This window comes from Pteropus vampyrus, unplaced genomic scaffold (genome assembly GCF_000151845.1).
Source record: "Pteropus vampyrus isolate Shadow unplaced genomic scaffold, Pvam_2.0 Scaffold390, whole genome shotgun sequence".
NCBI lineage: Eukaryota > Metazoa > Chordata > Mammalia > Chiroptera > Pteropodidae > Pteropus > Pteropus vampyrus.
This window is the reverse complement of record NW_011889171.1, coordinates 557,967-573,797: the sequence shown is the minus strand read 5'-3', so window position 1 is coordinate 573,797 and position 15,831 is coordinate 557,967. Positions and strand designations below refer to the sequence as shown.

General features: G+C 36.4%; 1 pseudogene; it reads right to left on the bottom strand.

The window, feature by feature from the left end:
* Positions 1 to 11,446: 11,446 nt before the first annotated feature.
* LOC105305562 overlaps positions 11,447 to 15,831 on the bottom strand; it is a 48,592-nt pseudogene continuing 44,207 nt past the window's right edge.

Genomic DNA, 15,831 nt, shown 5'->3' with positions numbered 1-15,831 from the left:
AGTTTGGAAGTTCCTCCAAAAGACTAAGAATTAATCTACCATATGATCCAGCAATCCCTCTACTGGGTATTTACCCCAATGTCTTGAAAACCCATATCTGAAAAGATATGTGCACACCGATGTTCATAGCAGTATTATTGACAGTGGCCAGAATATTGATGCAACCAAAGTGTCCTATACTAGATGATTGGCTAAAGAAACTGTGGTACATATATACTATGGAATATTACTCAGTCATAAGAAGAGATGAAATATTGCCATTTGTGACAACATGAATGGACCTCTAAATAATCATACTAATTGAAATAAGCCAGATAGGATAAGTTGAAAATCACATGATATCACTTATATATGGGATATAAACCTAAAAGCAACAAATGAACAGACAAACAAACAGAGAGTCACGGACGTAGACTATAGACTATTTGTTACAAGAGAGTAGAGGGTGGGTGAGGAAGGGATAGGTAGACGGGGTAAAGGTGGTCAAATATAGGGTTTAGGTGGAGGGTGACGTGGGTAAAGGGGATCAAATATATGGTAGCTGAAGGAAATTGGACTTTGGTTGTTTAACACACAATAGAATATACAGATGTCAAATTATAATGTACACACAAAAATTATATAATTGTATTCACCAATGTTACCCCAATAAACTTAATTAAAAAAAATATTCCAGTGATGTTACCTTCCAGTCCCTGTTCTCTATTCTAGGTAGAATTTTTGTTGCCCTTGTTTCAGATAAACATTTCTTGTCCAACTGTTGCTTTTCAGGTAGCCTGGGGGTTGCTGCCATACACCTTAGGTCTATAGAAACATTTTTTTCCTGTGAAGCTTGTCTTCTCAAGCAATAATACCTCTACTTCAGCACAAGAGTCAGTTGCATATTTTTCACTTGGTACCTGGCTTATATAGATGTCTAGTTTTGATGCCTTGGCATTTTTTATATTAGACTGAATAGTACATGCAGGATTCATGACAGGTTTTGACTACTTGCATTCCCAAATTAACTCCAGAGTTGCAGATCAATCAGGATTATTAGTCTCTTGAACTTTTTTTTTCTAGTAAGTCTTACATCTCTGCCTCCAACTTTCCATGTAGCATATCAATTTATGTCCTAGTCCCTCATTTCCTGAGACCATAAAATGGGGATAATTATTCTTGTAACTTCCTTGAACATGGGGTGGCAGGTATATGAATGTGTTCTGCTAGTGGAGTCCATTTGGCCTTTTGAGAAAATGACACTCTATCATTCAGGGCAATAATATTGAGAAAGAATGATTGTTAGGAACACATATAAATTATTTAGAGTTTGTTCGTCTCAATTTAAGTTTACCCAGGATATCGTATAGTGTTTGTACAGATTTCAGAGACTGCAACAGAGATCTCCAAAGCCATTAAGGAGGTTTTCAGGCATATACTGATATTAATTTTAGTAAAATATGGAATCTTTGTGTAAATAGAATAATTAAAGTAATAGATAATTGGATCCCTTTATGTTACAAAGTATTTCAGAGAGAGACACTGACTATCCTTCAGGACAAGAAATCATACAAACTGATTGTAAGTCATACACATTACTTTAGTAACATGTCATAAGCAAAACAGTCTTGAAAGACTGACAAGAGGAATATGTCTGTTTTGGTTAATTTATTCTCAGTATAGGGGGACACAAAATTCTAGTCATCTGTTTTTTTGTTTTTTTTTTTTTAAAGAAGTTAAAAAGCTACTGACTATGCCACATATCTGAACAAAACTGACATTAGAAGGTGAAATGGAGCCTAAAGGCATTACATATTCTCAGGCAGTTTTCTGTCATCCCATGGAATAGGCTAAAAGATAACAAGCAAGGGTTGATGAATTTTGCATGGATGGTGAGGGTCTTTCTGGCTCCTTTGATAATATTTTCTAAAAAGCTCTTTTTTTCCCCTGCTACCTCCTGTGGTAGAGTGTGTGTGTGTAGGGAGAGGAGGTGGGAGTGGAGGTGGTTGGGGAATGGTGGGGAGATGATTTCGTCTGACCTTGTGAGGCTAGTTTGAGTATGACACTTTACACTGCCTACTCTCACCCTTAATGGGATACTTGGACAAGCTCTTAGTATCAGACAAAGTATCCACAAACCACATAGAGCCTGCAGGCAATCATTGCAGTTAAAATCTCTTCCATTTCGTCTCTTGACTTCCCCTTGAACTTTATCTGCTGCTTCCATTCATTTTCATTTAGTGGATTTAAATTTCTTGTTCTTCTCATTTAGAGGTTTTTATTGAAATCAGTGTCCCTTCAAAATGATGAAAGAAAGAGATACATTTTAACTACATAAGTAAATTGCCAATCACTGATCCGTCAGACAACCTCCCATCATTCACTCAGGAACCTCTGAAAGGGAAGATTACTTCTGTTTCACATGATGGCTGACTTGATTAAAATATTTAGTATTTTTTTTATTCAAATACATTTCCATCATCAAATGTTATCATGAATATTTACATATTCATCAAGGTAAAAAAGGAGCTTTTCAGATTTTTCTGTTTGAGTCCTTTGATAACTGAAATAGAGCTGTTGTTCACTATTGTGTTCTTTCTTTCCAACATGTTCACAGAATTGCGACAGCTGGCAAATAGTTAAATTCTTTTGCAGAATGTACAAATACTATAAGTCCTACAGCATTTGTCAGCCTTGAACAGTGTAGGGAAAGAAAAATCATTTTCCCTCTTCCCTTGTAGGTTATTGGCTGAGACTTCCCTGAATAAAAAGACTGATTAACAGGAAAAATAAAAACAGAAGTTTAATATCATGTATACCTCCTGTATATATGGGAGAGACCAAAGAAAACTGAGTAACTCTCTGAAATGACCGAAGCCACCACTTTAAATACCATCTCCAGTAAAGACAAAAGATGTTGGAGGGGGTTAGGGGGTGCTTTGTGGGAGATTGCCAGGGAAAGCAAAGTAAACAGGATGTGGTTGTTATGCAGATAAGTCATAGCCTTCTCCATGGGTAAGGGCTTCTACATATTTGGTCATCATCCTCTTCCTGGTATAAAGAGGAAGACATCCTTACAAATGGAGATTTTCCTTATACGTGTAAATATTTCTAACAAAAGGGAAGCTTATACTAGGTTTTCAGAGCTTCTCCTGTGTCTGCTCTTTTAAAAAAATAACCATCCCCAAATAATCAACAGGCCGAAGAGTCATATTTTGCAGTGGCAAATTCTGCTCCCCTCCAATAGTAAAACTTCTAACAGTATTAGAGCTTGGTAGAATACATGATTAAATTCTCAGCCCCAGAGTGGGCATTTGTATAATTATTTAAAGGTAGACAGTGTGGTATAATTATTTAAAGGTAGATAGTAGAAAGGGTACAGAATGCGAAGCTAGAACATTTGTCTAGTATTTATTAATAACTATGTCCAAAGCCATATAAGAAGCAAGTGGCAAAACTGAAACTCAAACAGATTTGTCTTACTAGACATCCTATGCTTCTAAACTCTAGCTATAAAGGCTATCAGAAGTATAATAACTTGTCATATAATAACTGTCATAATTTACTATGTGCTAGACACTGCACTTTAATGCATTATTACATTTTATATGTCACCATCAAGAAAATTGAAACTTCGGGAGACCTGTGCGATTCTGAACAAATCACTTCATTTCTCTGGAGCTCAATTGCCTTTTGTTTCCCCTGGCTGTCTAAGTCTTAGTTGCTCAGGAAAGGACAATCAGGTTGTGCATGTGATGATAAAATTGAGTTTCTGCCATCAGAATCCCAGATCCACAAGTCTCCCCTCCCTTACCAGTTCCTTTTTGTCTTCTGAATCTCTGTTGTTTGACATTGCTAGCTGCTCCTGTGTTTCCGTTTTTCATACTCCACTCCTGCTGCCTCCCCAAGAACCTCTGCTCTATTTTCCTATCTTCTTTCCTATCAACATTTAAATATGCTCATATATTCCTCATCTTAAAACCTATTGCAAAACTCCACCCTAAAAACTCTATGCTCTTCCTGTTAATGCTCTTTCGTTATTTCCACTTAAAAAATCAACATTTTTTAATTTTCTTCACTCACCATCTCTATTTTCTCACCTTCCAGTCACTGTTTATTCCACTGTGATATGGCTTCTGTCCTGACTATTGTCCTCTTTCCCCATATTAGTTTTCTATGGCTGCTTAAAAACTTACCACAAATTTAGTGACTTAAAACAACAGCCATTTATTGTCTTAAAGTCCCATAGAAGTCTAACATGGTCTCACTAGGTGAATGGGTGGCATTTCTCTCTGGAAGCTCTAGGGGAGAACTTTTCCTTTTCTTTTTCTAGTTTCTAGATGTTGCCCACATTCTTTGGTTCTTAGTTCTCCTTCCTCCATCTTTAAAACTTGCCATATTGGTTGTATTTCTTTGGTTATCTCTTTCACAGTCACATCTCCTACTGACAACTGCCAGGAAATATTCTTCACTTCTAAGGACCCTTGTTATTAGATTGGGCTCACCTAGATAATCCTGGATAACTTCTCCATTCTATGTTACTTAATTTAATTACATCTAGCACATTCACAGACTCCAAGGATTAGGACATGGGGGACATTATTCTGTCTACTCTCACCCTGCTCCCACAGTGTTTGCACTGAAATCACCAAAGGCTTCATTGTTAAGACTCCAATGGGCATTTTTAATACTGATCTTTATCAGTTTATCAACACTTGATAAACTCTTCTTTCTCAATTTCTCTTTCTCTCCTTTTATGATCAGTTGTTTTCTCTCATCCTGACCATTCTCTACTTTGTCCTTTAAGCAGTAGTATTCTCCAGGATTCAATCCTCAATCCAATTCTCTTCTATCCATACAAACTGTCCTTGTGTTATCTCAAACATTTCCATGACTGAAACTTAAGTTGTGGGCTGATGACCCCATTTCATGGCCTGTTCTTGAGTCTAGATTATATGTCTGAATGCTTACTTTCATATCTTTAAAAAATTTTTCAGTCTTTAAGCTTTATTTTTTCTAGTTTTATTGAGATATAATTGACAAAGAGGAATGTATATATTTAAGGTATACAACTTGATGTTTTGATATATGTATACATTGTAAAATGATCACTACATGCAAGCTAAATAATAAATCACCTTATGTAGTTACCACTTGGTTTTGGTGTTATAAGAACACTTAAAAATTACCTTCTTAGAAAATTTCGAGTATACAATACATTATTGTTAATTATAGTCATGTTATTGTACGTTAGATCTCCAGAACTCATTCATTTTGCATAACTGAAAGTTTGTACCGTTTGACCAACATTTTAATTCTCCCACCCTCCTGCCTCTGGTAACCACCATTTTACTGTTTGCCTCTATGAGTTTGACTATTTTAGAGTCCACATTTAAGTGATATTATGCAGTATTTATTTTTCTGTGTCCAGTTTATTTCACTTAGCATAACAGTAATCAAAACAGTATTTTACTGGCATAAAAACAGGCAAATAGACCAATGGAGTTGAATAGAGAACCCAGAAATAAATTCACACATTTATAGACATTGATCTTCCACAAGGATACCAAGAACACACAATGGGGAAAAGATAGTCTTTTCAATAAATAGTGATGGGAAAACTGAATATTCACATGCAGAAGAACAAAATTGGATCATTATCTTATACCAAATTAAAAAAATCAATGAAAAATGGATTAAACCTTAAATGAGAGTCCTGAAATTGTTGTAAAATTACTTGAAGAAAATAGGGAAAAAAAAACATCATGACATTGGTCTTGGTAATAATTCTTTTTTGTCATCACACTAAGTTCAGCAAAAGCAAAAATAGACAAGTAAAATAGCATCTAACTAAAGTGCTTCTGTACAGCAAAGGAGACAATAAAAGAAGTAAAACTGCAGTCTATGCAATGGGAAAAAATATTTGCAAACCATATAGCTGATAAGGAATTAATATCCAAAATATATAAGGAACTCAAACAGCTCAATAGCAAAAAGCAAACAAACGAACAAACAAAATAAACCAATCTGATTAAAAAATGGGCAAAGAGGACTGGGCAAAATGCAAAGATGATAGAAGCTTTGCTCATCCCCTCTTGAGACCACATCAAAGTTGAGATGGAAACACGGAGCAAACAGTAAGCAGAGTCACCTGGGGTCTGGATGAACAGAAGTCCTAAAACTAGGGAGAGAAATAAGAAATTACCCTGTAAACGTTGGAGGTAGGAGGGGGCAAAGATGTGAGCCTGCCAGTACAGCAGCTGAGTGGGACAGAGGCTATGGTAGTGGCAGCGGACAGCTGCAGATGAGGGGTCATGTCCACAACTGGATTTTCACGGAGATGAACCTGCTCACTCTGAGCACCAGCGCCAGGTCGGCTGATCAGGGAACACCAGGGACTAATGGGGATGACACTGAGTTGTTGGAGTGAAGGCCAGAGGTGAGGCTTTCTACCAGGCAGAAGTACTGGTAATATCTATTGCTCCTCTGTTGAGTCCTCCCCACTACCAGTGTGCAGACACAGACACCACCATAACTGAGTCATCATAAAATTGGATAACAGAGGTTGCTCCACCCAAGGGATTCCCTGAAATTCCACCTCCCCCAACACTCTGCCTCGCCCAAGCCACATCCACTTGTGTCCTCTGCAAGTCCCATGCTCCTTGTTGAGCCAACTCCAAGATTCACACTGGTGGCAGCTGATCTCGGATCCTGGTGTGGTTTCTTTATGCAGCTATAAGCACAACATCTGTGGATTGCTTGTGGAATCTTAACAGGTGGACTCAGAGGGGCACAGGCTATGGCTAAACTTGGCTTACAGCTGTACCCCTCTCAGGACTGTGTACTGGACACCTACTCCACAAAGCCACATTCATATGCCCCGGGAGACTTCGGAGCTTTGCTTAGTACATAGAAACAGACACAGAAAGGCAGCCAAAATGGCAAGACAAAGACACAAAAACAAAATGAAAGAACAGAACATAGATTAAGAAAAAATATAGTCTACCAATCTCACAGATGCAGAGTTCAAAACATTGGTTATAAAGATGTTCGATGAACTTAGGGAAAGTGTAGATGAACTCAGTGAGAACTTTAATAAAGAGATAAAAAAAAACATAAAAATGGAAATGGAAATTATAAAAGGAAACCAGTCAAAAATGTAGACTACATTATCCGAGATGAAGAGTATATTAGAGGTAATTAACAGAGTGGATAAAGAAGAGGATCGTACCATCAATATAGAGAATGGGGAAGCCGAGGTCACCCAATCAGAATGGCAAGAAAAAAGAAGCAAAATACAGTAATAATTTAAGGAGTCTTTGGAACAAAATTAAGTGTAAAAGTATGTTTAATAAAGGTAACTGAATGAGGAGAGGGAGAACAAAAAGTGGAAAAGCTATTTGAAGAAATAATGATGGAAAACTTCCCGCTCCTGGTGAAGGAAATAGACATACAACTCGAGAAAGCTAAGAGAGCCCCAAGAGAGAGGAACCCAGAGACGCCCACACCAAAACACATAACTAAAATGTCAAAGATTGAATACAAAGAGAATCTTTAAAGTAGCAAAGGAATAGCAGTTAGTTACCTAAAAGATAACAGCCATAAGACTGTCAGCTGATTTCTCCAAAGACACTATGCAGGACAGAGGCCTGGGCACAAAATATTTTTTAAATTATTTTTTTATTTTTATTTTTTTAAAATTTATTTTTATTTATTTATTTATGGTGACATTGGTTAATGAAATCTAATAAGTTTCAGCTGTACACTTCAACATTAAGATATACATATATTTACACTGTACGTTTACCTCCCATAGTTAGATTTCTTTCTATCAAAAGTATTTAACCCCCTTTACTCCATCGACCTCTCCCTTTCCTGCTCCCTGCTCCCTTTTGGTAACCACTAGTCCATTGTCCATGTCCATGAGTCTGTTTGTTTGTCCTGTTCATTTGTTGCTTTTAGGTTTATACCCAAGTATTAGTGATGTAATGTGATTTTCAACTTTTTCTGTCCGACTTATTTCACTTAGCATGATTATCTCGAGGTCCATGCAGGTTGTCACAAATGACAGTATTTTATCTCTTGTTATGGCTCAGTAATATTCCATTGTATATATGTACTGCTGCTTCTTTAGCCAATCATCTACCGTAGGACACTTCAATTGCTTCCAATTCCTGGCAACCGTGAAAAATGCTGATATGAACATCAGTGTGCAAATATCTTTTTGGATATGAGCTTTCAAGTTTTTAGTGTAAATACCCAGTAGAGGGATTGCTAGATCGTACGGTAGATCAATTCTTAGTTTTTTGAGGAACCTCCATACTGTTTTCCATAGTGGCTGTACTAATTTGCAGTCACAGCAGCAGTGTATGAGGTTCCTTTTTCTCTGCATCCTCTCCAACATTTGTTATTAGTTGTCCTGTTGATTATAGCTATTCTAACAGGTGTAAGATGGTATGCCATTGTGGTTTTGATTTTCCTTTTCCTAACAGCTAATGGCGTTGAGCATCTTTTCATATATTTGTTGGCCATTTGTATGTCCTCTAGGGAGAAGTATCTGTTCAGTGACTCTGCCCATTTTTTGACTGGATTGCTTGTATTTTTGTTGCTGTTGAGTTGTATGAGTTCTTTGTATATTTTGCATATTATGCCCCTTTTGGAGATGTTGCTTGTAAATATATTTTCCCATTCGGATGGTTGTCACTTTACCTTGTTGACGATTTCTTTTGCTAAGCAGAAACTTTTTAGTTTGATATAGTCCAATTCATTTAGTTTTACTTTTACTTCTCTTGCCTTTGAGGTAACATTCATTAAATCCTCTGTAAGTCCAAGGTCCTTGAGTTTAGTTCCTATGTTTTCTTCTATACATTTATTGTTTCAGGTCTTATATTCAGGTCCTTAATCTATTTTGAGTTAATTTTGGTGAATGATAATAGGCAACAGTCTAGTTTCATTCACATGTTTCATTAGATTTCTTTCTAGGTATTTTATTCTTTTCTTTGCAGTTGCAAAAGGAGATATTATTTCCACTTCTTTTTCTGACACTTCATTATTCAATTATCAAAATGCTATGAATTTTCAAATATTGATTTTATATCCAGAAATATTACTGTATTTGCTTATTGTTTCTAGTAGTGTTCTAGTGCAGTCTTTAGGGTTTTCTATATAGGGAATCATGTCATCTGCAAATAGTGACAGGTTGACTACTTCGTTTCCTATTTGGATGCCTTTAATATCTTTCTCTTGTCTGATTGCACTCACTAGGACTTCCAATGTTATTTTGAATAACAGTGGAGATAGTGGACAACTTTGTCTTGTTCCTGATTTTAGAGGGAAGGTTTTTAGTATTTCACTATTAAGTATAATGTTGGCTGAGGTTTTGTCATAGATGGCTTTTATTATGTTAAGGTACTTTCCTTCTATACCAATTTTGTTGTGTTTTGATCATAAGTGGATGCTTTATCTTGTTGAAGGCTTTTTCTGCATCTATTGATATGATCATATGATTCTTATTTTTTTTAATTTGTTTATGTGGTGTATTACAAGAATTGATTTGTATATGTTGAACCATCCCTGTGCCCCTGGGAATAAGCCCATTTGATCATGGTCTATATAATCTTTTGAATATGTTGCTGTTTTCGGTTCGGTAGTATCTTATTTAGGATTTTTGCATCTGTGTTCATGAGCGATATTGATTTGTAGTTTTCCTTTTTCATGTGTTATCTTTATCAGGTTTTGGTATCAGGGTAATATTGGCCTCATAAAATGAATTGGGAAGTATTGCCTCCTATTCAATTTTTTGGAAGTGTTTGAGGAAAATAGGTATTAAATCTTCTTTGAATGCTTTGTATAATTCACTGTTGAAGACATCCAGTCCTGGACTTTTACTTTTTGGTAGGTTTTTGATGATTGTTTCAATTTCCATACTGCTGATCAGTCTATTTAGATGTTCCAGTTCTTCTTGATTCAATCTAAGAAGGTTGTATCTTTCTAAGCACTGGTCCATTTGTTCGAGGTTATTAAATTTGGTGTTATATACTTTTTCATAGTATTCTTGTATGATCTTTTGTATTTCTGCGGTGTCTGTCATTTCCCCTCTTTCATTTCTGATTTTGTTTGTTTCCTTTCTCTTTTTTCTTTAATGAGTCTAGCCAGGGATTGGTCAAATTTATAAATCTTCTTAAAGAACCAGCTCTTTGTTGCATTTATTTTTTCTGTTGTTCTTTTGTTTTGTTTTGTTTTCAATTTCATTTATTTCTGCTCTAATTTTGATTATTTCTTTCTTTCTGCTGACTTTAGGCTTTATGTGTTCTTTTTCTAGTTTTTTTTTAAAGATGAAACATTAGGTTGTTTATTTGGACTCCTTGTTTTTGGAGATAGGCATGTAATGATATGAACTTTCCTCTTATGACTGCTTTTGCTATGTTCCAAAAGTTTCCATATGTTGTACTATTATTATCTTTTGTTTCCATGTATTCTTGATCTCTCTTTTCATTTTTTTCTGATGCAGTTATTCTTCAGCATAATGTTGTTTAATCTCCATGTATTTTGTTTCTTTCTGCTTTCTTTTTTCAGTTGATCTCTAGTTTCAAAGCATTATGATTAGAGAATATGGTTGGTATGATTTCAACCCTCTTATATTTGTTGAGTCTATCTCTGTGTCCCAGTTTGTGGTCAATGATTGAGAATGTTCCATGTGCATTAGAGAAGAATGTATATAAGCAGCTATTTTGAGATGGAAGGCTCTGTAAATGTCAATTATGTCCAGTTGGTCTAATGTGTCATTTAAAAATGTTAATTCCTTATTGATTTTCGGTTTGGATGATCTGTCCATATCCAACAGTGGGATATTTAGGTCCCCTATTACTATACAGTTTTGGTCTGTTTCTCCCTTTAGTTCTGTTAGTAATTGCTATACCTACTTTGAGGCTCCCTGATTGGGAGCAGAGATATTAATAAGTATTATGTCTTCTTGGTGCATGATTTCCTTTATCATTATGAAATGTCCCTCAGTATATATCTTTACCTTTTTAATATTTTTATCCCTTGGTGAACAAATTTAATATTTTGTTGTTAAACAACTGGGGCAAAAGACTAGATTTGTAATAAATGCAATTGATCAGAATTACAAATGCTTCCCTAGAGGTCCCAATATCATAGGGATGCGATATTTTTGATGGTTTTATGAAGACATTTATAATCTTCTAGTTTTTTTTTTGCTTTTTGAAAAAATGTTCAATCAAAAGACTAAATCATACAAAGCATTTAATATTTCAAACAGTGCTCTATAACAAAATTTAAAACAAGAATTATTCAGAGCACTTAATTATGTTTATCAAACATTTGAATAAGCTTCATTCAGAAACTCTGCATTAGAGTAGCTTACGGGTATGTTGCCGTTCTCTGCAGTACTACAAAATTAGTTGTAAAGAGCTTTACCCGTACTTGTTGTAATGCTAACATGTTACTATTTGCAAGCCATGTATCTTTCAGTTATATTCTCCCAGTTGATTACATTCCAAATGGCTGTTAGATAATTACATCTGACATTTTTATACTGAAGATAATAAGCATGCTCTCACACATCAGTCTCCAGCAGCGGAATAAGACCTCTTGTTCCTTGCAGGGATCCTGGTTAGGACAAGCAGCAGCCTGTAAGTGTCCCATTTCCTTACTGAAACCAAGCCAACCCCAACCTGAGTCTTGAACACCAGCAGATTCAGTGGTTGACTTCTCCTTAAATTTAGCAAAGGAAACAAAATCACGTTTGATGACTTCCAGCAATTCCCCTTTGGGTTCTCCACTGCCATTAGGGCTCAGGTTTGTCTAGAAAATGCTATGTTTGATATGACTTCCACAATTGAGCTTTAGCATAGGGTGAAGAGCTCTCTGAGTTGTAACATCACCCTTCTCCAGAGCCTCCAGGTACTTGTTTTTGGTGGCATTCATGTCGTTCACATGGTTCGTGTGGTGCTTACTGTAGTGCAATTGCATAATGTGGACATTAATGTGAGGCTCCAGGGCACCATAGTCATAAGACAAGTCGGTAAGGGTGTATTCTGCCTGGAGCCCAGAGACCCCAGTGCTGGTGCCAGCTTCCAGCTCATACTACACGCCGCCTGGGACAACAAAGTGATGCCACACTCAGGCCTCTCAGAGTTCAAGATACTGCACCACACTGACAGCCTGGGGTAAAACCTACCTTTTGAATTTTGAATCTATGTTGTTAGATATTCGTACCACTACTTCCATTTATCTTTGAATGCCATCTGCTTGAAATATCATTTTCCACCTTTCCACTTTGAGTCTATATTTGGCATTGGAACTGAGATTTGTCTCCTGGAGGCAGCATATGGTTGGCTTTTGTTTTTTGATCCAATCTGCAACTCCGTGCCTTATTATTAGTGAGTTCAGTCCATTTACATGTAGAGTGATTATTGAAATATGAGATTTTCCTAATACTATTTTACGTTTTGCTTTCTGGTAGCTCAGTGTCTCCATTGCTTCCTTGTCCTTCTGTGTCAGTTTTTGTTATTTTGGTTGGGTTTTGTGGGTTTTCTCTCTGGTCCTTTTTGCTTTATGTTATATACTTCAGTTCTGAATCTTTGCCATGTGGTTGCCATTATGAATATGTAGAGGGTAATTATATACATAGTAGTGCATTTTCTTCTGTGTGTGCCTTATCTCCATTCCCTTTTGTGAATTTGGATCTTTCAATCCTCGCTTTTTCTATCATTGCTGTCTCAGTTTGTCCCTATTTATGCTGAACATTCATTACTATCTTGCTATAGCAAATTTCTTCTTATTTTTAGCTTATAATGCCCTGTAAGGGTTGCACTCCTCTGCTTGTCTCTGCCTTCTAGTCGCCTTACTCATAGTTATGTTTTTTGTTTTTTTGTCATTTTGTTTTAGGTGAGTTGACCCCTTTCAGTATTTCCTGTAATGTAGATCTCATAGTAGAGAATTCCCTCAATTTTTGTATGTCTGGAAATGTCTTTATTTCTCCTTCATATCTAAAGGAGAGCTTTGCTGGTTACATTATTCTTGACTGGTAGTTCCTTTTATTTAATAGTTTGAATATTTGATTCTATTCCTTTCTGTCTTGTAAAGTTTATGCTGAGGAGTCCAACAATAATCTAATGGGTTTTCCTTTATAGGTTACCATTTCCTTTTCTCTGGCTGCCTTGAGAATTCTGTCTCGTAATTTATTTTTGATAATTTTAATACAATGTGTCTTGGCCTTTTTGGGTTGAGATAATTGGATGTTCTGTTGGCTTCTTGAATTCCAACCTCCAGCTCATTCATTAAATTTGGGAAATTCTCATCAACCATTTGTCTGAAATTGCTTTCTAATCTCTGCTCCTTTTCCTTCCCATCGAAAATGCCCATTATTCTCATGCTTCCTCTCCTGATGGTATCGGCTAGTTCTCGTATTTCTCTTTCATTATTTTGCATTCTTTAGTTTCTCTCTTCTTCTTTCTGATTTATTTCTAAATTTCTGTCTTCAATATCACTGATCCTTTCCTCCATTTGGTTGACTCTACTTCCCAAGCTTGCTATTCCATTTTTCATCTCTTTCAGTGTGTTCTTCATCTTCAAAAGTAATATTTGGTTCTTTTTGAGGGTTTCAATCTCCTTGCTAAAGAACTCATTCTGCTCATCTAGTTTTTTTTTTTAATTCCTGAAATTGTTCATATGAATCATTTCAGATCTCATTAAGTTCTTTTCAGAAATACCATCCTGAATTCTCTATCATTTAAATCACATATTTCTATGTCTATAAGCTTATTTTCCGGAGATTTTTCTTTCTTTCTGAGATGCCTTGTCACCTTGGTTGTTCATGTTGTTTAATGGACTATTTCTCTGCCTGGGCATTAATGGAAGTGTATTCAGCTTTTTTTTTTTTTCCAAAAGGATTTATTATATAAAGGTTTCTCTTTAGTCTGCTGCAAAGAAAGCACTTTTCTTTTAATTTCCATTAGGTGACGTCTAAGCCTCTTGGATTTCTGCTTTATATAATGTCTTAATAATGCCTTTTTTTTTCCTTATAGATGTTTCATCATGCTCGCTACTCTCAGTCTCAGTCCCTGTCAGTGTTAGCAATAGTTTCGGTAGTGTTTGCTCAGATTCCCCTGGGGTTCCGCGGTGCTTAGTCTCGACAGATATGGGGGGATGGGCCCTCTGGGTTTGGGGATGGGGGCTGTGGCTCAGCCTCCTGTTTTGCAACCACAGCTAGTAAAAATCAACTGTTGTTTCTCTGCTGTCCCCTCTTCTCTGCCATACCTGGGCGCTGCTGTCGGCCACATGTAGCTCACAGCTCTCCCAGACTGGGCTGATCGGGGACCTCCCCCACCCCCCACACCATCTCCCCTCCCCGTCCTCCTGCAGGGATCTCCAGCTGTGAGAGGCAGCTTCCTTTTTTCTCCTAGTCCATCACAGGACTCCCAGGTTACTGACCTGTGGTAGCTCTTATGTGTTGATCACATGTTCAGATGTGCTGGTGTCCATTGGGTGTTTTTTCTTGAGTTTTCAATGTTCAGCTTACTGTTGTTTCAAGTGGAGACATCTGGGATCGTCTCTCACTTTGCCAAGTTTCTGACATTTTTCTCACTCTTTTCTTTTATTTGTTTCCATCTTTTCATTGTATTTCTAATGCTTCTTTCCTGTTTTGTATAAAATCTTGCTTCTGTGAAAGTCCCTTATCCTAGGAATTTTGTATATTCATTCAGCCATTCAATAATTTGTAGTGCTTATTATGCGCTAAGCTCTATAATAGACACTAGAAATATAATATTGAACAAGGAAAATTATGCTCCCACTGTCCTGGAGTATATGTACTAGTTAGAGAGTGATTATTAATGAACACATCAAAAAAGTCTACAGGTAAAAAATATATATATATCAGATAATAGTAAGTGTTATGCAGTGAATTAAAAGACAGTAATGGGAGAGTGATTAGAAGCCAAGAAAAAGCTTTTCTGATGGTGACTTTTACGCTTAGAATTGAATGACACAAAGGAAACAGAAATCTGAAAATAAGGAGGAAGAGCATATCAGAAAAGGAGAACAATTGGTGTAAAGTTTCTAAGACAGATACAAGTTGATAGTTTTGAAGACAAAAGGGGGCACTTTGAAGGAATTACAGCATCTGAGTGAGTGTAGGGTGGTTTGAATGAGGCCATAGGAGTTCATTCAACATGACTTGTTCATGGGCTGGATGCTGGGGGCATAAGGAAAGAGTTGATCGGGAATGACTCTTACATTTTTTTATTGGCCATTGTATTTGGTAATATTGCTTTCTAAAATGGGGAAGAGTAGCGAATAATTTGGAAGGTAAGAGAGGGTGACAGAGGGAGATAGATGATTTGTTAGTTCTTTTTGAACGTTTTAAGTTTGAAATGCCTATTTTTGCAAATACAAATGTCACATAGTGGTTTAAGTGATATAAATTTGAGAATCCTCAGTATATTGATTAAATTAAATTTATTGGATTGCATAATATTACCTAGAGAGAGTGTAGATAGATTACAGAATAATACCTGGGATTGATCTATATGTAACATTAAGAGGATCCAGTAATGAAGGCTGAGTAGAAGCAACCAGTAGGGTGGAAACCAAGGGTATACTCTAAAGGATGGCACATAAAAAGGGGGTTTTAAAGGGAAGCGAGTGGTCAACTATGCCAACTAAGAAATCAACTGCTACTGAGAAATTAAGTAAGATGAGAGCAAAAGCAGATATTGGATTTCACTTCAAGAATGTCATTGATGATTTTGATCATAGCGGTTTCAGTGGTATGGTGTGGTCAGAAGCCTGAGTGAAGTGGCTGAAGATAAAGTGGGTTGTGAAGGA